This window comes from Felis catus, chromosome A1 (assembly GCF_018350175.1).
Source record: "Felis catus isolate Fca126 chromosome A1, F.catus_Fca126_mat1.0, whole genome shotgun sequence".
NCBI lineage: Eukaryota > Metazoa > Chordata > Mammalia > Carnivora > Felidae > Felis > Felis catus.
The window spans coordinates 51,618,343-51,642,992 of NC_058368.1; the positions used below are offsets into that span (position 1 = coordinate 51,618,343).

Here is a 24,650-nt window from a genome sequence, read left to right on the forward strand (position 1 = left end):
ATGGCTGACCTTCCATAAAACTGTTATTAAAAGTATCCTGGGGGCCTGGGTGGCTCAGTCAGTTTAAGTGTCTGACTTCAGCTCAGATCATGATCTCATGGTTCATGGGTTCAAGCCCCGTGTCGGTCTCTGTGCTGACAGCTCAGAGACTGGAGCCTGCTTTGGATCCTGTGTCTCCCTCTTTCTGCCCCTCCACCACTTGTGTTTTGTCTCTCTGTCTCTCTCTCTCAAAATAAATAAACTTTAAAAAAATTTAAAAAAGTATCCTCTGGGGCGCCTGGGTAGCTTAGTCAGTTGAGCGTCCGACTTTAGCTCAGGTCATGATCTCACAGTCTGTGAGTTCGAGCCCCATGTCAGGCTCTGTGCTGACAGCTCAGAGCCTGGAGCCTGCTTTGGATCCTGTGTCTCCCTCTCTGTCTGCCCCTCCCCTGCTCATGCTCTGCCTCTCTCTGTCTCAAAAATAAATAAAAACATTTTAAAAAATTTAAAAAAAGTATCCCCTTTTAAAGCCCATCTGCCTATGAAGTATCCAATCTGTATTGATTCTTTCCTCTTAGTTCCAATAATGTTTATTCAAATTTTTGGGATATTCCATGTACCAGTCAGTAAAATATTGTTCTTAGAGTTTCAAATGAAATTCGCTACTGTGGTAGCAAATTGCCTAAGTATAAAGAACACACACTGCACAACCATTGCTTCAGGTACTTGATTGCTATACTAAGCTTTTTAAAAAAAATTTTTTAATGTTTATTTTTGAGAGAGAGAGTGCGAGCAGGGGAAGGGCAGAGAGAGGGAGACACAGAATCTGAAGCAGGCTCCAGGCTCTGAGCTGTCAGCCCAGAGCCCGACGCGGGGCTCGAACTCATGAACTGGGAGATCATGACTTGAGCCGAAGCAGGACACCTAACAGACTGAGCCACCCAGGTGCCCCAAGTTGGATTTTAATGCAACATTTGGTTGAACTGCTGACTTTCTGGATAGGATGTCTGTTGTGGATATGTTAGGGAAAAATCTGTTATACGTTGGCCGACAGGACTGATAAGGGAATTTCAGTCCCTGCCTGAAGACTTCCCAGCCGGGTTCTTACTCCCACCCTGCTTGCCTCAGGTGGCAAATTACTACTAATGAGGAATGCAAAAGTAACAGAATATAAATTGTCCCCTCTGTTGATACTCTGGGCTCAGACCTCTGGAGAATGATCTCCTCTGAGCCCACCCATATAAAATAAACCTTCTGCCTTCCATGATCTCCAAGTGCCGCTTGGTTCTTCTGGTGGATGATCCAGACTAGTTTCCGTAACGGATAAAGCAATCTGTGCAGCACTAGCTTCATGAAGCTACACCTGAAACATACCTTTTGTTTTGTGACTCAGAGACCAAGTTTGAGAAATATAGAACATAAAATGAAATTAGGTTGTGTATTTAAAAATCATACAGTATAATTATTTATATTCATATCACAAGAGAATACTATGTGGCAAGATATGTAACATCAAGACAATTGTGAAATTCATTTGATTATTTCTGAGTAAAGTAATATTTTTAAACTTCAGAAATGCATTCCAGAAAAATACAATAAATATTTCCTGACCCTTCTTCTGTCAGTAATCAAAATGAAATTGAACTGGGATGACATGTTCACATTCAGTTATTCACTTCTTGACCTTACAAACTTGGCTTAATAGAGTTTCTTTTTGGTCACACTAGTTCCCAGAACTATGAAACTATCAAATTTATACTTGAAAAGCCAATTTGTATATTGTATGGTGTTGGGTTACAGTCCTTCCGAAATCTCTAAAATCTCATTCTTTGTTTCACCCAACTTTCTTGTGAAGAGTATTCATGCCAACTTTAATAACCCTCATTTGTTTTTCTGGATAATGTATGATTTAATCTTCATGCTTTGCAGAACTTTGCCTTTTTCAAGATCAGACTTGCTCGATGCCATTCCTTCCTTCCATTGTTTTATTTGTGAGGAAATTACCCCTTTCAAGGGCAAAGGAGTTGATAAAAGATAACTCACAGAAAAGTTTGTATTAGGTTGTTTACCAAAAGAGGATATGAGAGGAGTCTACATCCATAGTAAGCCTTAAGAAACTGAGAAGAGAAAGGAAGGAAAAGGAAATCTAACAAGCTAAGAAACAAAGACTTGGAATTTGACATTAAAAATACATACCTTATCTATCCATTACTGACATATTCATCATAATTTCTATCAAACTTCATGATCCATAGAATTTCGTATGAACTCAAAATATTATTAATTTTGACTTCCATTGAAAATAAATTTTGTCAACCACCTTCTTATTAAAATGTTTTAGAACTAAACCCATAACAATTACATCTACAAAAATGTCATTGGATTTTCTAAAAGAACACCAATCTACTTAGAAGTATGAGCTCAACTTTTTAATGCATGTGTTTACATAGTTGCTTTTTTTTCCCCTACAGGGAGCATGATGTACTGGAAAGAATATGAGATTCTGGGATTAGGAGAACTGGGCATGAGTCCCAGACTCTGCGCTACCAGCTGTATGACCTTGGGGAAGTCACTTCATCCATCTGAGTCTTGTTTTTCTTGCCTGTCAAATGAAAAATAAAAGACCCCAAACTTTCAGGTTGAGTATGTAGATCAAATGAGTAATATATGTGAAAAGGCTTTGTTAGTTGTAAACCATCATACAAATGATACTTATTTTTATTTCAGATGAACTCAAATATTGCTCTAAATTGGTAAGACACAAACAAAACAAATGACTGTTAATGTCCATAGTAGCCTTGGTTCTATCTAAAAAAATTTTCTTTAGAAAACTAGGCTTTTAATTAGCAAATTGTCAATGGCTCTAGACTCTTTCAAAAAAGAGTCATTATGTATTTGAATCATTCAATTAGGAAAAAAAATATAATCCTCCTTTAAGAGAACCTTCTTGACACTGAGTCATTTACTCTAAGCTCAAGTTTGATCTTATCCTGACATTCTCCAAGCTTGTCCTTTGGAGAAGCCCCTTTAAGCTGTGGATTGTATAAGTGAGGAAGATGTATAAATGAGAGCACATGTACACAGGGAAAACTTACTCATGAGACAGTGGACACAGTGCCAAGGATGCACTCTACTTTTAGGGGTCCACAAAAATGGTTTACTTTATTTTGTAACTGGAAGAAAGAAATGAATTTTTAGGTCAAATAAATGCTTTAGTGTATAATATTAATACCTTCATCTTTATGCCAATGAGTCATAAATATAACTTTTTAAGTTTAATTATTTATTTTGAGAGAGAGAGAGAAAGCACACACTAACTGGGAAGGGGCAGGGAGAGAGAGGGAGGGAGAGAGAGAGAATCCCAAGCAGGCTCTGCACTGTCGGTGTGGAGCCTAATGCAGGGCTCAAACTCGTGAATGGTGAGATCATGATCTGAGCCGAAATCAAGAGTCTGACGAACTGACTGAGACACCCAGGCACCCCCATAAATAAAATTTTTGTATTCATTGTAGCTCTGGGTAACTTAAGAAGAATTCTTTGAGGAATCCAGTTATCTACTGTTCAAGGCACACCAGGACACTGTTCCAACAGAGGTGATGTTGCCAGGAATCACAGATGTGGAGTGATTAGTTCTAATCTGAAAAATAGGGAAGGCTTTGCAGAGTTGATATTTAAATCAGTATTTTGGGGGATAAATATGCTTTCTATAGGTGAATGTGGAAGGGGCATTTCTGAGAGAAAAAGCAGCATGAACCAAAGGATGAGGCTGTGGAGAGAGAGCACTGGAACTTGGCATTAGTCAATAACTGACAATGGCCTATTCAATATAAAGTCATGAGGGGAAAGTCCACTACTTACATGGCTGAACCTTACTGAGCCAGTGTTTGTCCATTATTTTGCATTGAAATATTTTACAGTTAAACTCAAAAAATTACATGAACACCAAATGAGTAAGCAGTTGGTTGTTCAAAGAGCTAGTGAGCTTAGATAGAATTAATAAGGATATTGTGTCAATAATAAGGCAAAGTATCTTATGTAATAGTTGTTCTCTGACTGCAAGCAATAAAAATGTTTTCTGCTAATTCAGACAGAAAAGAAGCAAAAGGAGGAAAGAAAAATGGAAGCCAGCCTTGCTAACAAAAATGATATTCTTTTCAAAGTCAGAGTGTTTTTCTTCTTCCCCACAGCTGAACCATGTAATAATCTCCACGTAGAAGTTCAGTTTAACCCGAGACCATTGGACCAATTCCATCCTTTGTCAGGACCTCTAGGTCAATACTCAGGTTATCCAGTACCAAATATGCAAACATCTGATTCGTCCTCAGTCTTTCTAGCAACCTTGTACCTTGCTACAAGACTGATAAGGATTATGTGGGTGAATTCTGGAAATTGTCCTCTCTCCTTTTACATTATAGCCTCTTTCCTGTTATCAATCTCTCTGTTCCTCATCAACCATGTCTCTGCTCCTTATCTCCAAAGACCTATGAGCAGAGCTGACATTCATGCTCTACACTGTGCATTGAAATGCTTATTTACACTGCTATCTGTTCTAATGTATTGAGGCATCCTTTCGTTGGGCCATGGCATCTGTTTTGACTAGTTGGTATCTGTATATACCAGTGGTTGGATGTGTTCCATGTCATTCCTGCCCATAATCAACATTTAATGTGATATCTGAAATCATCATTGGAAAATCAGTATGAAGATAATAAATGTAGGTCTTTTGTGTGGTAAAACATTAGTTCTCCTCTTACTTTAACAAATCAGTCTGGAATTTTTTGTCCACTAGAAAATGTTATTTTCAGAATTGGATTCCTTCTATTATTTAATAGGTAACCATACATGATTCTAATCTGAACTGTTGACTGATGAGACTTTCAGTACATACATGCCAAATGTGCTCAGAGTCCAGATATTAGGGATGAAAGGATATATGGGTCACAGACTGTGTCTGCAAAGAACTCAATATGTGGGGCTTCTCTTCCGGATCTGCCACTTATTACTTTATTCAGAACCATTGAGTTTTAAATTTGTTAAATTTAAAATTATGGTAGATTACTTATTGGCTTTTTGAAATGTAGGTATTAATTAGATTTAGAAGTATATTTGAGGGTATCACAATAAGCTTGAAAGGTAATTGGGTAGACTCTCAGAAAAAACCATCCAAGTAATCTCCTCAATGCTTATCCATCCATCCATCCATCCATCCATCCATCCATCCATCCATCCATCCTTCTGATATCTTTTTGGATTCATTCATCTACCAGGAAATGTGCTTGCAAATAGAAAGACTCCCAAGAAGCTTACAGATTGGTGTAAAAATAAACATACAAATAATTATAATGCCACTATGGAGATAAATTCACAGCTGGAGATGCTCACACAAATTCCAGGGAGTATAGTGAAAACAGTCCTAGAATCTGGAGGATTGTAAATCTGGATTTGAATTCTGGCTCTACTCTTATTAAAGTTATGGCTTTGAGTGAATTATTTAAATCTCTACGTCTCAAGTCTCCTCATCTATTACATGTGCACAGTGCCACTTACCTGATACATAATAGGTACTCATCATGTTAGTTACCTTCTCTGTCTTGCCCCCTCTTTCATTCATCCAAATTTTGGCTTCCTTATCTCAAAAATAAAAGGCTTTAATTTGATATCTGAAATCTTTAAGAATCTAAAGTTCAGTGATTTAGGAATAATCCCCTCATCTTGGAAGAGATGCATTCATTACTTATGGTCAAATATACTTTTGTATTATAAACATAGTACAACTTTATGAAGAGCATTGATGAATCTCAAACACACCAGGCTCTTTCTCACCTTCAGGACTTGGCACATCCTGTTCCTCTTACTTGAAGATCTCTTTCCCTATGCTTACCTGGCTAACTCCTGCTCATCCTCCAGTTTTCATACTATAAGTCACTTCCCCAAAGATAATTTCCACAGGTGATTTTCAGGGGGTGGATCTGTGAATTCTCTTTGGACTCTACTCATCCTTTCAAAATAGCCACCATACTACAGCAATTAGGGATCTCTAATATAAGATCCACTTACATGCAAAAGACAAAATTAGAGATCTCTAATCTTCTAGTGTGTTTTCCTTTAAAAAGGAAGCGATAATGACTCTTGTTTCTATAGACCCTTCTGGGAATAAGTTTATGGTTTATTGAAAAAGAGGGCTTATTTATATTTCATCCTCTCAATACAAAACATGGATATAATTATTGATGGCTACCATGTACAAATCATTTATTACATGCAGGCGCTGTTCCAAGCACCATGTATATATTATTTCATTTACTTATATCAACTTTAAGAAATAGGTTTATGGGTAAAATAGGTTTACAAATGAAGAAACAGCAACTTAAGGAGTTTAAATAAACTGTGTTTCCTAAATGTCAATGTACCATAGGTCATAAAAATAAAATGAGGAAAAACAAAAACAAAAGAACACCCAAACCTCAAAACACTACAGCCAAAATGCTATTAATTTAACAGTAACTTTTCAGGGAGAGAAGGAAACGTGCCTTACACAAATTCTAAGATGATCATCTTGTCATATACATTTAGATTGGGGAGTGGCAGAGGCTGGTTTGAACTCAGGAGTGTATGGTTTCAGAACTAATATATTTACCATTATCCTATGCCCTTCAGATTCAGGAAATCAGCCCTAAACTACCACAATACTTGTGAAAGGCTCATGAGATAAATAAAAAATTTATTGGAAATTGTGAAAATAAGTCAGGGGAAAATAGAAATGCAAAAACAAAACAAAACAACTACCTATTAAATTCAAACTCACCAATAATATTAGATTTACAAACTTTAAAATAAAAGTAGAAAATATAGAATATTTATTATGTACCAGTCACTTTATATTGATCTCATTTAACACTCATAGCAATTATAAAATAAACATTATTATGACCCATATTTAACAAATGAGAAACTTGGGCATAGAATCTGCCCAGTTTGTATACTAAAAAATTGTGGAGTTTGTGTTAGACTTATCCCGGAAATTGTGAAATTGGTAGGAGAGTATACAATTTCCTGGATCACAGGGATGCAACAGTGTATTCTGAATAATTGAATAAAATTAGTCAAGGGAAATATTTGTTGTTGGAACAGGTTTTAACATGGGGGTACCTGGTTTGTTCTGTAAGTGAGATCCTTTTTCAACTATTTCTGCTGGATCTTAATTTTTTCAGTTTCAGGTTTGACAGTCATGGTAATTTTAAGAACATGTCCACACAAGAGGCTGAAAGTAACTGTGCATTGTAATCTTTGGTTACTTGTCTTCATGTACCTAGATTGAAAGCTCCTTATGGTCAGGTGCTATGGTTTTTGTATCAGTGGCTGGCACAACCAAGGGGCTCAATAACGACTTGTTGAATGAATGAAGCATGAAGAAATTGAGCACTAGCAATTTTAGATTGAAACCAAGAAAAGGTGTATCATGAAAAATGTGTTTTTTCATTCTACCACAGCCAGCCTCTTCAGGGCCTTTTATAAATTAGAAAAAGTGCTCTCCCAGGGTGTATAAATTAGGACTTAGGACAAGGAACCCACTGGGTAGGTGTGCTCTCTCTGACTTGACCTAGCCCTGCAAAGAGATTCTTCCAGAGAGCAGTGGAGTCCAACTAGGCAAACAGCTTAGATTTCCAAGCCCACTTGCTCCCTTAGTCAGGGTTTACCTCACCATTCCCTTGATTTGGGGGGTGTGGTGGGGGTAGGGCAAGTGTTTTTTTGTCTTTCTTAATCAAGAAAACATTAGTCTGCCTAGTTTGGAAAGATGTAAAATCATTGCATTCTATTGATTTATGCCTTATTAAATCTCCATGTCAGTCTTTATTATTCAAAGAAAGTGCATTAGCTAGATTAGTTCCTTCTCTCCTTATACTAAAATCTAGAAACAATTTTTATAGGATATTTTCAGATTTTGGAAACCAATAATATTGAGCCCTGAAACTGTGTATTTTAGTATTGGAACATTTTTTGAATTTTCTACTGATTTGCTTGTGACATTTTTCATATTTTGTTTTAGGTGAGCCACTAGAAAAAAATAGCTAAAACCAGTGTCTAAAAACATGAAATTATTTTTTCTCTTTCTGATGTGTACACACACACACACACACACACACACACACACACACACACACAGCTTTTTTCTGTGCTAAGTGGGAATTTAGGGGCAACCTGATTCATAGCAAGAGACACAGGAATTCTGTTGGGATCAGTGGCTCTCTGAACAGCTCTGATTAATTGCAAATGATCATTGTAGTAATAGTTTCTTAAGAGGAGTTTATTAAAACTTAAATCTTAAAACTTCAATTCATGTCACTTAGGCACACACTTCAAAAATTAAGAAATTAAAGCCAACATTCCTTTCTTGACCAATGGAAAGGCCAATTAAAAACCACTTTTGCTTTGATTATAGCTCTGATATAATGTGCATTTTAAGAATGATATTTGTATTTATTTTTAATAAGGACCACAGAACTGTTTTCAATTTTGAACATATGGGGAGTAGAGAGTGCTTCAATTCAGCTTGTGAATCCTCAGGTTAGAACAATGGTTTCCAGTCCCCTAATGCATTTAGAAATGTAGTCTCTGTGGATGGATCTCAGTATCTGTTGTAGCTCCCATTAATCCTCATCTTTCTGTTTTTTAAGTAGCCTCCATGCCCAACTTGGGGCTTGAACTCAGGACCCTGAGTTTGAGAGTCACACACTCTACTGACAGAGCCATCCAGGCACCCCCTTCATCTTTTCTTTTCTATTCAAGTTTGCCATTGTATTAAGCCGAAGCAACAAAGTGTAAGGAATTCTTATGATGGAGAAAAGAACTTATACCTTCAGTAGCTCTGAGGGTGACTGACTCTTTTGTGTGAGCAGTGTCCCTGAATAGGAGCAGGCTCTGCTGTCTCCATCAGTAAACAGGTGCGAGGACAGCTGTGTCAGGAGACCCCTTGTGAGCACTAGGGAAATACATAGCAAAGTGTTTGGAAGAAGGCTAAACTTAGTGGAGGACTGCTCATGCTTAGTAATATTTATTGACCCCTGCCTTATTAGAAACATTAATTTGTAGCACCTTTAAAATGATGTGGTTTCCTGATATCAAGACATTTTCTTTTCTGGTTCATATTGGTTTTACTATTGCCTTTACTGGTAAGTAGATAGAACCCTGGGTTGACCTCCAGGTGTAGCAAGAATAGAGAACAGAGGATTTGGGTCATCTGGAAAACAGTATTGAGCATTTAAAGGGTAAGGGCTCAGTTGGTTAGGCATCCAACTCTTGATTTTGACTCAGGTCATGATCTCACAGATTATGATCTCACAGGTTTGTGAGTTCCAGCCTCACGTTGGGCTCTGCCTGCAGAGTTTGCTCAGGATTCTGTCTCCCTGTCTCTCTGCTCCTCCCCCACTCATGCGTGAGTGCACTCTCCCCCCTCTCTCCCTCAAAAATAGGTACATACATTTTTTTTAAAAAAGAAAGTTTAAAGGGTAAGGGCTTTAGAAATGTGATTTTGAATCACAGCTTTGTATCTAACTGGATGAGCTTGGGCAAGTCCTTTAACCTCTCAAAGGCTTTGCTATCTTCTTTTGCAATAGCCCCTACCTCCAATGGTTATTGTAAGGATTAAGTTAGATAATTCATGTAAAGTATTTAGCACAGTGACTGGCACATGCTTAGTGCTTGGTAAGTGATAGCTTTTTCTACTGTTGACATGTGATCCCGGAGAATCATTCTTTGTCTGAAATTCCCTTCATCTAGGTTGATTTATAAGTCCTAGGAATACCTCCAATAAAGTAAAACTTTGGAGATTCTTGCATTTGTGCAAAGCAGAATATATTGCCAGAATGATTGCCATCAAATTAGCCTTAATATACCCTAAATTATTTCCAATGAACTGGACTATATGTATATTATATATAAAAATAATAATGATAATTCTTATAAAATGATATTAATGTTTTCTTTTTGTTCAATGCAAATTTTATCTGTCAGGAACTTTATATAGGTAATTTTAAGTACTTATAACAATGGCACAAATTAAAGCAAATCAAAACCACAATAAGATATTACCTTACACCTGTCAAAATGGCTAGAATCAAACAAACAAGAAGTAACAAATGTTGGTGAAGATGTGAAGAAAAAGGAACCCTGTAGACTGTTGGTGGGAAAGCAAACTGGTGAAGCCACTGCAGAAAACAGTACAGATTCTTCAAAAGATTAAAAATAGAATTACCATATGATCCAGCAACTCCACTACTGGATATTTACCCAAAGAAACCAAAAATACTAATTAAAAAAAGATGTATGCATCCCTATATTTATTGCAGCATTATTTACAATAGCCAAGATACGGAAGCAATACGAGTGTTCATCAATTAATGAATGGATAAAGATGTGTGGTGTATATACATGATGGAATATTACTCATCCATAAAAAAGAATGAGATCTTGCCATTTGCAACAATATGGATGGACCTAGAGGGTATAATGCTAAGTGAAGTAAGTCAGAGAAAGACAAATACCATATGCTTTCACTCGTAGGTGGAATTTAAGAAACAAAACAAAGAAAAAAGGCAAATGAAAAAACAGACCCTTAAATACAGAGAACAAACTGGTGGTTACCAGCGAGGAGGTAGTTGGGGGTATGAGTGAAATAGATAAAAGGGATTAAGAGTACACTTAGTTATGATGAACGCAGAGTAATGTATAGAGTTGTTGAATCAATGTATTGTGCAACTGAAACCCCCATATAACACTGAATATTAATTATACCTCAATAGAAAATAAAAATATATATATAATTTTAAGTACTTAAAGCAATTAAGTATCAATTTTCATGTTTTATAGATAAAGCAGAATCTCAGAGTGATTAAGGAACATCTCAAAGACTGCACAACTAGTAAACAGAAGATCTGGGATTCAGAACCAGGTTGTTTTGCTTCAGAGCCTTTGTTCTTTCTGATATACCTGCTGATGTTCAGCGACCATGCCAAGTGGTCTATTAAATTTATCCTTCTAGTTCAATGCAGTGAAAATCAGCAGGTGGTTTTATCTCCTTAGTGAATATCAAATTTTTTGCTGCCAAATTCACAACCTCTGAGAGAATCCTGCATTCTCTTCTTTGCTAGAATCCAGAATCCCTTTAGTTGATTAAATTATTTCCATTGATGTGGATTTCAATTCAATCTAATAACAACAAGGCACTGTCTTGACAAAGGATGTGCTGTTGTTAGGGGTTTTTCTGAGGCAATTCTTTCATAACTTTTTCAGTCAGATGAAGCCGAGAATAGCGTTATTAACATCTGTCCAGTCCATGGCAAAGAAAAATTCTAATCTAGGGAATAGTTTTACCTCTAGTGGATCTTTTCATGAGATTTACAAAATGATTTATAAAAACAAATCAATACAGTTTTAGGAGAAAAAATCAGTGTTAGAAAGATCAAGGATGAATGAGACATAGACAGCTAGGAGGGAGAGACACGGCTATCACCTAAAAGTAAGGTTAAGGGTACCAGGAGAGAGAAGTGTGCACAGTTCAAATCATTGAACTGAATACTGAATGTTGGGTGTGTGCTTCCAAATGATGGAGAGGAATGGAGTGTGCAGAGAAGCTAAAACTCATATGACAAAGTAAAGTGTCACACAACTTGGAGATAGACCAGCAGAAATTGTCCAAGAGGAACACAAAACAGAAAATAAGCAAAATGGTAGACCCATATCCAACCATATCAGCAATTACCTTAAAAATTAATAAACTAAACCTGCCTTGTGTAATATGACTACCACTACCACATGAGGCTATTGAAATTTAAATTGATGAAAATGAAATATAATTAAAAATTCAGTTTTTTAGTTACACCAGTCATATTTCAAGTGCTTAATAGCCATGTGTGGCTATCATATTGGATTGTGCTGATGTGGAACATTTCCATCATCATAGAAAGTTCTACTAGACAGTAATGGACACAGAGAAGGTCAAATGGATTAAAAAGAAAAGCCAGATCCAATTGTGTATTGTCTACAAGAGATCCACTTTAAGTATAAGGATATAGAAAGATATACATACAAGTGTCATATAAAAGAGACTACAGGACAAAGAGTATTATTAGAGATAAATAGGAATACTTCATAATTAGAAAAAATTCAATTCAACAAGAAACCCTAACAATTATAGATATTTATATGCCTGTATAGTTTTTTCCCCTGACACCAACTAATTCTCCAATTCTCTGACACCAAGTAGGTGTCCTACAGTTCAATTCGACTGAATTCTGAGACTACCTGGACTTAGTGCAGACCCCACAAATTAAGGTCTGAGTCCCACAGTTTGCACTCACTTCAGATACCTGCCACAAATGGGAGACCTCCAGAAGCTGCTATACTGACGACAGGGTCTGGGGTTCGCACAGCCTTCCCTCAGATTCAGTAATTCACTCAAATGAATCCCAGTACTCAGGAAAGCAGTTTACAATTAAGGGTTCATTACATAGGATACAACTCTAGCACAGACAAATGGAAGCAATGTCTAGGGCAAGGTATAGGGGGAAGGTATGCAAAACTTACATGCCTCTCTGGGCACACCACCCTCCTAGCCCCCTGATGAAGTCACCAACCTAGAAGTTCCCCAAACCCAGTCTTTTAGAGTTTTTAAATGACAATTTTATTATGTAAGCATAATTGATTAAATCATTGGCCGTTGGTGATCAATCTCAATCTCCAGGTTCCCTGTCTGTCTCTAATCACTTGGGTGGCTTTTCTGGCGACCAGCCCCGATCCCAAAGCTATCTAGGTCCCTCTTACGGGTCATCTCATAAGCATAAAGAAGATAGGGAATTCCAGAGGTTTTAGGAGTTCTGTGCCAGGAACCAAAGACAAAGCCCAAATATTTATATTCCACTATACCACAATGACTCATTATAGAGCCTCCAAACACATGAAACAAAATCAATAGAATCAGAGGGAGAAGTAGACAATTCCACAATCAGATCTGGAGATTTCAGTACTTCTCTCTCACTAATTGAGAAAACAACTAGACAAAGGACTCAGTAAGAACATAGATGACGTGAACAATCAGAATGTAACTGATATTTATAGAACCCTATACCCAGCAGCTGCAAAGTATGTATTCTTTAAAAATGTACATGATGATAATGCTAGGCTATAAAATAAGCCTCAATAAATCTGAGAGGATTAAAACCATACAAAGTACGTTTTCTAAACCTAACAAACTGGAAATAAAAAACCTCAAATTTTGGAAACTGAACAACTTTTAGTAATCTGTGGATCAAAGGAAGAATAAGATAAATGGGAAAATATTTCAAACTAAATGATAACAAAATGACAACATATCACAATTTGTGGGATGTAGCACAAGCAGCACTTAGAAACTTAATCCTTAAAATGCTTATTTAAGGAAAGAAGAAAGGTCTAAAATCAATGATCTAAGGTTCCATCTTAAGAAAGTTGAAAATAAGGGGTGCCTGGGTGGCTTAGTCGGTTAAGTGACTGTTGATTTTGGCTCGGGTCATGATCTCATGGTTCATGAGATCAAGTCCCACGTTGGGCTCTGTGCTGACAGCATGGAGCCTTCTTGGGATTGTCTGTCTCCCTCTCTCGCTGCCCCTCCCTTGCTCTCTCTCTCTCTCTCTCTCTCTCTTGCTCTCTCAAAATAAATAAACAAATAAATAGACAAAAAAAAAAGAAGTTTGAAAACAAACAGCAAAGGAAGGTTAAAATAGAGGGAAAGAATAATAAAGACTAGAAATCAGTGGAATTAAAGAAAAAAATAGAGAAATTTAGCAAAGCCACGACTCAGAGTGGAAGAAGCTGAGTGGTCTGGGGATGCCAATGGAAGGATGATTGGTCCAAGGGACAGAATGTCATCAGGTCTTTGTAAAAAAAACACCTGGTCACTGTTGTTCTACCATAGTGTTGTGAGGCATGTGTTATTTTTTAACAGCATTTTGAAATTTAAAATATGAGTATAATCTTATCTTGCTCAAAATAAAGGAAGTGTCTGCCACTTTTCTATGCCTCCAATTTCTTTCTTTGCATTCAGCACTCTTGACAAGGCCTCTTCCTGATTTCTCACTATTACCTCTGCTGGGTCACAGCAATATGCAAATTAATGTAGATTCCATTCAAGACAGGGAGCCCTCAGGGCTGGATTTGGTCTAATTACAGGGTCTCCAGGAGAGTACTGTCCAGAAGAGAGGGATACATATTCTCGTTTCCACTTAACATGCTGTTAAAACTTACAAATGCCATGTACATTTTTCATGGTATTTGCGAATTTACATTTGTAAGAGTGTAAGTTACAATTTGGTCTATGGAAAATGACAATTTGATCAATGAATGGTGTTAGTTTCTATTTGAATTTGGATTTTTTGTTTAGTTTCTTTTCTTAAGTGACATTCATAAGACTCAATAAAAGTTGAATAGGTTATTTATGCATAAACAATTGCATTTTATTATTTCATTTCACCATAACATTATTTTGCTTCATCATGTCCTCCCTCCCTCCTTTCTTTCCTCCCTCCTTTCTTTCCTCCCTCCTTTCTTTCTTTCTTTCTTTCTTTCTTTCTTTCTTTCTTTCTTTCTTTCTTTCTTTCTTTCTTCCCTTTCCTTTCTTTTTTTTTTCTTTGCAAGTCAAAACAAACAAACACCCCCGCCCGAAGTGTTTAAAGGAGATTTGTGACCTCAACTAAAAACTAGAAAATATAGAACATTGCTATCCAGAAACTTGTGATATATATGGATTTGGCTATGCCACAGTACTGATATTATTCTCTGAAGCATAACTACAGTCAGTAAAACAGCCTCACCTAAAATGATTTTTGTTCAAGCCTCAAATACCGGCATTATTTAAGGGCTCCACTTTGTAGAGGTGGGATGGAGAGAGCTGAAAGAATATGTCTGACTCAGACAGATGTGGTTCAAATACTAGTATTTCTGTAATCTTGACTGTGTCCCTTGAGGGGTTTGAATGTCAATATTTTTAATGCCTACTCCACAAGGTTACAGTGTGCTTTAGAGGAAATAATGTATGTAAAGTGCTGGCACATAGAGACTGTCTGTGTCCTCCCCTCCTTGACCTGTAATACAATAAGCTGTGAGTGACTAGTAGTGTTTGCATATTCAGAGAGCCGGCATGGCAGATGGGAGGGAGCAAGGCTTTTGAAGCATAGAACAAGACTTACTCTCTTTTGCCATTCATTGGCCATCTGAGTTTAGGCTAATTATTTAACCTCTTTGAGTTTCTATTTCGCAATGTGTAAAAAAAGGAAAAGAAGATTGTATCTGTAGACATGTAATGATTAAATGAGTTATGTAAACATTTAGCACAGTGCATGGCATAATTAATGCTCAGTTAAGAGTAGCTTCAGTTATATCACTTTTGTACTCTTAAGACTTTCTGTTATTAAGGTTTTCTTTCAAAGTGCCTTCTATTTTCACTGTATTCTAATTATCAAAACCCTCAGGGGGTGCCTGGCTGGCTTAGTCAGTAGAGCATATGACTCTTGATCTCCGGGTCATGAGTTCAAGCCCCACACTGGGTGTAGAGTTTACTTAAAAGAAAAAAAAGAAAAGAAAAAACAACCTCAGGATTGCAGTCAGCAATGTTAGAGCTCAGATCAATTTCTGGTTCAAATACTGTGTATTTAATTTTATCTCTGCCGCTGTTTATGAGGGCTAGAGAAGCCAATCTTACTGTCCCATATGCTGCAGAGCAAAAAGATGCTCCTGAGCTCAATGGAGGTTATTTTTCATAGCTCTAAGAATCTAATCTTTATGACTGATGACTGTTGTCTTAAGATACATAAAAGTCCCATCCAAGGTATTCATATCTCAGATTATTGATTTCTATTCAACTTGCCTACTTTTCAGTGCAACAGAGTATATGATCAGGGAGGTAAAGAGCAATATTTATTTGATTAAAATTTCTTCAGCTTGATCTGCTTGTTGCTAGTGGCAACCAACAAAAGGATAGTTCTAAAATGACAGGTCACAACCACATTGATAACAGTCTGTATTTTTATCTTTCCCCAGTTGTGATTTTAAAATAGTCTTTCTAGTGCTTGCAGTCATAAAAATGATTACTATGTAACCACCTTAGATATATTGACAAACCTAAACAACCCTATTTCACTAACGAATCTCTTCCCAGGGCTTGGAGAGTCAGCCTCAGACCACATGGGCCATTGCTATACTAATGGCTATAAGGAAGATGATACTGTTTATATTACAGGAATTATTACCCAAAGTGAATTTCCTATTAATTGGTATGTCTTGGATCAGCATAACATTATATGTTGCAGCAGCATTTACAAGTTTGTATCTTTTTGAAAACAGTATCACTTTCTAAAAACAAAACAAAACAACAACAAGGAAATCTGCATGCAATCTATTAAGCGTTTGGTGGTTCTGTTGTAGAATATACTGAAGTCTCCAAAGGAGACTAAAAATAATATCCTTGGGAGATCTGTTCATAATCCAATGAAATTCAATTAGACTCCTTTCCAAGGACAAAAGAACATCTTTGCAAGCAGGGAAGTATTAACTTTACAAAAGCATGATGCACCTTTGGGTGCATTTGTTGGATCTTCCAAAATTGAACCTTGTATACAGGAAAAAAAAAAAACACTAGAGCAGTTTGCACTTCCTCCAATCATCCTGTTAATTTGCAAGCCAATGGAGATAATCTTGGAGCACAGGATTTGATCTCTGCATGCTATGATTCTGTCTGGCTCTTGGAGTGTCACATTCACGTGGACAGGACTTCCAGAGGAGTGGCCATTATCAAATTTACAATAAGACTGCAGCTGATTGGAAGCCTTTTGGGTGAAAATCTTGTGTGCTAAGTTGCATTTCTTGAGACCACAGAAAGGTCTCCATGCACTCCACATTAAAGGGCAGGATACCCTGAGGAGGAACATTTTAGGCTGTTAACAGTTACAGCCCAGTGGGGGAGTTGGGGGGCAGAGCATTTCCAAACAGCTGGGAATTAATGGAGCCCTTACTCCTGAGGAGGGGCGACCTTTAGCAATAAGATTTGACACAAGAAGCATAGTGCAGGGAGAGCCTCTCTGAGCTGAGCAAGGCAAGAGGGCAGAAGACGCCAAGAAGTGGTGTGAGAGAATCAAAAACATTTTGTTCACTTCATAAAATTTCCTTAGCCTGCACTCAGAATAATCCCAATTTTTAAAAATGTGCTTAAAAAGTTTGGTCTAGCCAAAGTCACGAGATACAAGTAACAGTCCCCCATTTGTCTTTCTTCTAAGTCTGTACAGTGTTGCAACACTGCTTATCTCCTTGCTTGAATTTGCCACAGGGAATGAAGATCTGACTTTCCTGGCTCTGAGCCCCAAGCTGGCTCTGAGTGAGTGTTGCTAGGGTGAAGGTTGGAGTACTGAAGAAGCGCTGACTAAGCTATTAATCTTAACTCTGCTTGCCTTCTCTGTGCTCACTCAAACTGGAATGGACTGGAGCCCTCCTTGTCTCTAGGGCTCACCAGGGGGTACTATTTATTAGATCAGAAAACAGCTTTTGCCTCTGGGAGGAAGAATTTGGCCCCAGCCCTGAGCAGCAGGCCTTCATGCACTCAATGAGCAGGTGTATTTCCCTTGTGCTCTCCACTGCCCAGGCAGTGCCCTGTGCACATAATGAGACTCCTCCATCAAGGGCACATGAGAATATGCTCTCTAGCTTGGTTTTTCCCATCCACAATGTTCAAAAACATCCAATCATGTTTTTTATTCATTAATTTGAAGTTCTTTCCATTTTCTCTTTGTCCTTGGGAGACCCAAGCTCATTGTCTTGCCTGGATTTTCTCAACTTGTCTGCTTCATAACATTTCTCCTCTCAGTAGCACAGTTCTACAAAATGCCCCAAATTTTGAATTTTTGTGAAACCCTAGAGTTTTTTTGTGAACTTGCTGAAGTAGATCCTTCCTTCCTTCCTTCCTTCCTTCCTTCCTTCCTTCCTTCCTTCCTTCCTTCCTTCCTTCCTTCCATTCCACATCGTCTTCCTTCGGGTATGAATTGTGCGGTAATTCTTTCCATGTGAAAATTGCAATGTGATTATTGAATATTAGGACCAGAGTTCTGAGGCCTTAGTGACCTTGTATTAGGTTCTTGTCGCTGCTATAACCACAAATTTAGTGACTTAAAGCAATATAATTTTATTGTCTATATTTCTGGAGGTCAGAAGACTGGAATGGCCTCATTGGGCTAAAATCAATGTGTCATCAGGGCTGTGTTCCTGTGTTCCTTTTAGAGACTCTAGGAGAGAACTGCTCCTTGTCTTTCCCCACGTCTACAGGCCACCTTGCACTCCTTCAGTGGTGGCTGCTCACTGTCAAAGCCAGCGTGGCCAGTCAGGTCTTTCATGCTCTTTACTGACTTTATTTCCCTCATCAAAGCCCCTTCTCTGACTCTTTCACTCTTGCCTCCCTCTTTTCACTTAGAAGGACCTTGTGATTACATTGGGCCCACCGAGATAGGCCAGGATGATCTCCCCAGCTCCAGATCCTTGATTTAATCCTGTCTTAGAAATCACTTTTGCCATGTGATGGGGCGCCTGGGTGGCTCAGTCGGTTAAGCGTCCGACTTCGGCTCAGGTCGTGATCTCACGGTTTGTGGGTTCAGGCCCTGCGTCGGGCTCTGTGCTGACAGCTCAGAGCCTGGAGCCTGCTTCGGATTCTGTGCCTCCCTCTCTCTCTGCCCTTCCCCTGTTCATGCTCTGTCTCCCTCTGTCTCAAAAATAAATAAAAACATTAAAAAAAATTACAAAAAAAAAATCACTTTTGCCATGTGAAACAATATATTCCCACATTCCAGGGATTAAGATGTGAATATATTGGGTGGGGTTGGGGGAATGTTATTCTGCTTATTATAGACCTACTGGGCTCTTAAAAAACCAGGTTGAAATGGTAGCTGCATCTAACCTAGACTCTGAATCTCCAAATCTTGGCCCAAATGCTTGCTGATCTTCTCTGCCCTAAGTCCAGTAGAACAGTACCTGATGTAATATTTTCATAGAAGAGTATATTGCATTATAGACCAGAATGAATTCTTTATGTGTGCATGTAGGCAGGTAATACATATCTAGCTAAAAATGAGCTAGACTCTGCAAAATGTCACCTTATATTTTGGCACTTTTACAAATAGTTTCACACACTGGCTCATTTTAGTAATGGCATATGAATACTGTTTTGTGTGCTATAATATTTCCCAACTTTTGTCCTTCTGTTTTAGTGCTTCATTTTCTTTTTTCCCCAAAAAAGATTAGAGGAAAGGTCTATTATATTTTCTTGGAAATATATATATTGGAAATATTTCTTGGAAATACAAAAGCATGGCCTGTAATGACAGCAATGATATAATTATCATTATTCTACTGAGGTGATTTATAAGATACAGTAAAGCGTCAATAAACATCATATAGTCTGCCAGTCCCTGTGTTCATAGAAATAAAATGTCACTCCTGTCCTTGAAGAATCCATAGTTTACTAGGAGAAAGAGATCATGCACAGAAGAGAGAATTAGCAGCCTGTGGGAGCAAGATTCGTACTAGAAAATTAAATAATGGTGATTCAAATTTTGTTAGTAGAGGACATTCAGACTTTAAACATTGCAAGCAAAGGTATTTCATTGGGAAATGGAGGTAAATGTCACTTCCTTAAATTTGTATATGGAACAAAGGAGGTTAGCGATTACAATACACGTTGAAATAGTTGATTGGAGTTTGGGTTTTGTTAAGATATACAGTTTCTCCTTTTCATTTTATTTTATTGGAGAAATCAGGATAATATTTGTTATGCCCAGAATTCGTGATCCCCAAAGACCACCAGGGAGCCGAGTCCGATGCAAAAGCGAAAGAGCCTTTATTCGCGCTAGCTCGAGCTCAATCCCCTACCTGCACCAACGCAGCGGTGAGATACCGGAGAAAGAGAGAGAGTTTCAAAAGGACAAAGGTTTTATTGGGGCCTAGGGGCAGTTGGTGAGGTAATGGCTGTGGCCTCAGCCATTGGCTGGGGAAGGGTCGTGGCTTCGGCCGATTGGCTGGGGAAGGGTCGGAGTCCTGTTAGGCAGGTCGCGGGGTGTGTTTTGATGCGGAAGTTACTCAAGGGGAGGAGGTGTGGTCAAGGTGGAGGACAGAGAACAAGATGGAGTCGGCCCACGTAGGTCCGCCCTTTCATATTTACCTTTCAGATTTATTTTAGTAATGTTCACACACATATGTAAAGTTTCTGCTGCTCAATAAATGCTCAGAAAACTAACTAGGATGTATGTTCATCCAGGGAAATGTCTGAAGTTTTCCTTTGTTTCCCTTTAGTGTGGATATTCAAGAAATGTTGCCAAATAAGAAACTGCTTAGATGCTAACACAAGAGCACATGCTGAAACTGCCTTTTAAAATGCAAGCCAGCTGGCTGCTCTAGACCAGCTCTTAGGAAGAAAGCCTTCTTCGTCTAATTCGTAAATGGGAAATGGGATTGCCAGGCCTCACTGGCTTGTTTATTTATTTGTTTTTTGTTTGTTTAAACTATGCATTGTTGGGTAACTGTGACAACATTAAGAAGAGGGCGCACGAGTAAAGTGAGGAGTGACCTTTCATGAAGCAGTGTTATAACCATCGCCATGGAAGAGCGTAGAGATGATTCCATGCAGGAACCATGGAATGGTGTGGCCTCTGGCAAGCACAGTTGATAAGCGGGAAGTGTGTCTGTGTATACCAACCTGGCAGGTGCGCGTGTGTGTCTTACACGAATATGTTCTATATATGGTTCTCTCTCTCTCCATATATGCAGGGGAGAGCATGAAACAATGTGGAAATGGGCAGCCGTAAGTTTGTTCTTTGCATTTATAGGATCTGATTCTGCTTTTATTTATTAATGTGTTTTTAATTTTTATCTTTGTTATTGTCTTTTGCTTTTAAATTTTATTTTTATTTTTTAAATTTTTTAATTTAAATCCGAGTTAGTTAACATATCGTGTAACAATGGTTTCAGAAGTAGAATTTACATATAACACCCAGTGCTCATCTCAGCAAGTGCCCTCCTTAATGCCCATCCCCCACCAACACCCTTCCAGCAACCCTCCATTTGTTCTCTACCTTTAAGAGTCTCTTATGGTTTGCCTCCTTCTCTGTTTTCTCTTAGTTTTGTTTCCCTTCCCCTATGTTCATCTGTTTTGTTTCTTAAATTCCACATATGATTGAAGTCATATGGTATTTGTCTTTGTCTGACTGACTAATTTCACTTAACATAATACACTCTAGTTCCAGCCATGTTGCTGCAAACAGCAAGATTTCATTCTTCTTGATCACCAAGTAATATATATATATATATATATATATATATATATATATATATACACACACACACACACACACACACACACACACATACACACACACACACACACACACACACAAATAAGGGAAACAAAAATAAAAACTGGGTGGCAAACCATAAGAGACTCTTAAATACAGAGAACAAACTGAGGGTTGCTTGAGGAGTGTTGGTTTATATATAAATATATATATATGTATATATATATATATATATACACACACACACACATATATACACATAAATATATACACATAGATACACACACACACACACACACACACACATATATATATATATATATATATATATATATATCTCACAATATCACATCTTCTTTATCCATTCATCTGTCGATAGACATTTGGGCTCTTTCCATAACCTGGCTATTATTGATAGCGCTGCTATAAATATGTGTTTTGTTTTTTAGATTCCACCTGAGTGAAGTCATATGATATTTGTCTTTCTCAGGGGAAGAGGATAGGGGGAATGGGCAAAATGGGTGCAAACAAGTGGGCCTCCAGTTATGGAATAAATATGACATGGGAATAAAAGACACAGCACAGAGAATATAGTCAATGGTATTGTAACAGCGTTGTATGGGTAGAGATGGTACCTACACTTGTGGTGAGCATGGCATAACATCTAGAGAAGTTGAATTGCTGTGCTGTACATCTGAAACTAACGTGACACTGTGTCAACTATACGCAAATAAAAAAATTCAAAAATAGAAAAAAAGGAGAAGAAAATAACAAAAAATGTGAAAATAAGTGCTGATTTCTCCCTATCTATCTATGTATCGATGTGTCTATCTATGTATCAGCAGCATTTATTTTCATACTCTTTATGCTCTCCCCTGTGTTGCAGGACTGGAAGCTCTGAGAACCCTGTTTTTGAGATGCCTCTGCTTTTGGTTTTCTGGGTACAATTTATGTTCTGTCAATGAAATGAGCTCATGCAAGATCCCAAAGGTAACATATAGGCTCAATGAAACCGTGTATGAAAAAAAAGAACTTGTTTGCAATTATAGATAATAATTTTCCTAATTTATTGGTTTTTTAAGTTTAGAATTGTAAAGAGAGAACTTTCTCCCCTTTAAAGCAAGAAATCGCTGTTCAGCTTTCACTACAATGATTGAATCCTTTATTCGACAAAAAGGGAAATGAATTTTTTTCCCTGTAGCTGACTTTTTATGTGACATTGTTTGAGAGACTGAGCACAAAATTTTTAAACAGATGACAAGGCTGTCACCTTTGAGTGGCACAAATTTAGTAGCAACAGTGGAGTTTTTATTATGATTTCTTTTTAATATGAAACCCCAAAGTTATTCCTCTATTCCTTCATGATGAAATCGCATTGAGTGGCAACCTTAAGACAGTGATTAAGAGGAAAGGCGAATGTGAGAAAGGCAGTATAATTTTCATCTAAGAAACAGCGCTAGATTTGTGGGAAGGTAATTGTATGTATTACTGAGCTGTGTGATGATCCTCCCATTTGAAAAGTTCATCTCCAAGAAGCATTCAATCAGGAGAGCTATCAACAGATCTGGCCTTTGATAAACACATCCACTTTAATAGCAGTCTCTGAGATGAAAGGTTTGGATTCTTTCAAGGAAACACAAATTCATGGTACTCCGGCTCTGCAGCCTGAAAATATGAAATTAAAACACTAGTATGCTGCCTTGAAAATCATCAAATTATGCTAGAATCTTACTTTTAGACACAAAAGGAAGACATTCGTAACACACAGCATGTTACTAATTCATCTCTCTTTATTCCTAAAATGATTTAAAGCAACTGGCAAGGATAGGAAAGTACTGCTTCTTGGCCTGATGTAAGGGATTGCCCAAGATAATCTGTAAGGTGTCTTCCATATTATACCTTTTATGAGAAATTTTGGGGAGTTTGTCTTTCAAAACTTCATTATAATAGACCATAAGGCGAAGTCTTCATGATAAACCTCCTTATGTGGTGGTTAAGATAGACCTAAATTCATCCTAGAATCTACCTAGTATTTGGACTGTTGTGATTCTGAAGCTTACATGTACTCACAGAGTTGTAAATTTAACTCCTTGGAAAATTAGGAGACGAGGATTTTTTCTCTGTTCTTGTTACTAACTTAGTGAATTTGGCCAATGCTTGCCACTTTTCAATGGCACAAATCTGATAACAACAGGAGAGTGTTTTCTTACAATCTGTATATTACATAAGTTCTAAAACTGAGCTTCGTGATTTGGAGGGAAGGTAGTTAAGAGGACCGTTTACTTTTCATCTACTGAAACAATGCTTAACTTTTGAAAGGTAATTGTAGTATCACTGAAAAAAGTGGAGTTTCTTCCCTGACTAAATGGACTTCTCTTAAAGAAAGAGTGTCGGTTTTATCTTGTTGGGAAATTTTTCTAGCCCATATTTTATGTGTTTTAAAAAAAGAGCTTAGGTGGCATAATTCACAATGGCCAAAAGGCAGAAGTAACGCAAATGTCCATCAACAGATGAATGAAGGAACAAATGTGATCTATACAAACGTGGAATATTATTCAGCCTTAAAAAGGAAAGAAACTCTGACACATTCTACAACATGGGTGAACCTTGAGGACATTATGCTAAGTGAAATAAGCCAGTCACAAAAGGACAGACGTTGTATGATTTCACTTAGGCAAAGTACCTAGGATAGTCCGATTCATAGAGACAGAAAGTAGAATGGTGGTTCTAGTAGAAGGGCTGGAGGAGTGGCGATTGGGGAGCTGGTGTTTAATGAGTACAGAGTGTCAGTTTAGGAAGACGAACAAGTTCTGCAGATGGACGGTGGTGAGGGTTACACAACAATGTGAACGTCCTGAAGCTATTGCGCTGTAAACTTAAACGTGGTTAAAGTAGAAATTTTATGTTATGTCTCTTTTATCCAAGTCAAAAAATTGTTTAAGAAAAAAAAAATTTTTAATGACTTCAACTGCATTTTCATGTTTACCCCTTGTCCTAGTTTAAGAGGGGCGTAAGTCCTGTTTCTCCAAAATTCTGTGTCTCTACTGCTTTAAGCGTGAATAAAATGTCGCCAATGGCTTTTTGCCTCATTTTAGGATGTCTCTTTTGGTAGCCATCAGCTCTGAGACAATCTTTGTGGCTCTGAATTCAGATAAAATTAGAATTATATTTAAGTTGCATCTTCCATGTGTTTTACAACTACAAATATGGACAGCAAATGAAAAATAATGCTACCATATTGGCAAGTTGCCTTTTGGAAAATTATACATATGACAGTTTATATAAAAGATGTGATAATACCATGTCTACTTAGTGAAC

At 37.6% G+C, this 24,650-nt stretch overlaps 1 protein-coding gene across 5 annotated transcripts in view; it reads left to right on the top strand.

The window, feature by feature from the left end:
* Positions 1-24,650, top strand: part of SCEL (sciellin) — a 320,878-nt gene that overhangs the window by 123,677 nt on the left and 172,551 nt on the right. For all 5 annotated transcript variants that reach the window (XM_045054657.1, XM_019828151.3, XM_019828143.2 and 2 more), the window contains 2 exons: positions 2,451-2,617; positions 22,219-22,322. The gene's annotated coding sequence lies outside the window, so the exon portion shown is untranslated. The remainder of the gene's footprint in view (positions 1-2,450; positions 2,618-22,218; positions 22,323-24,650) is intronic.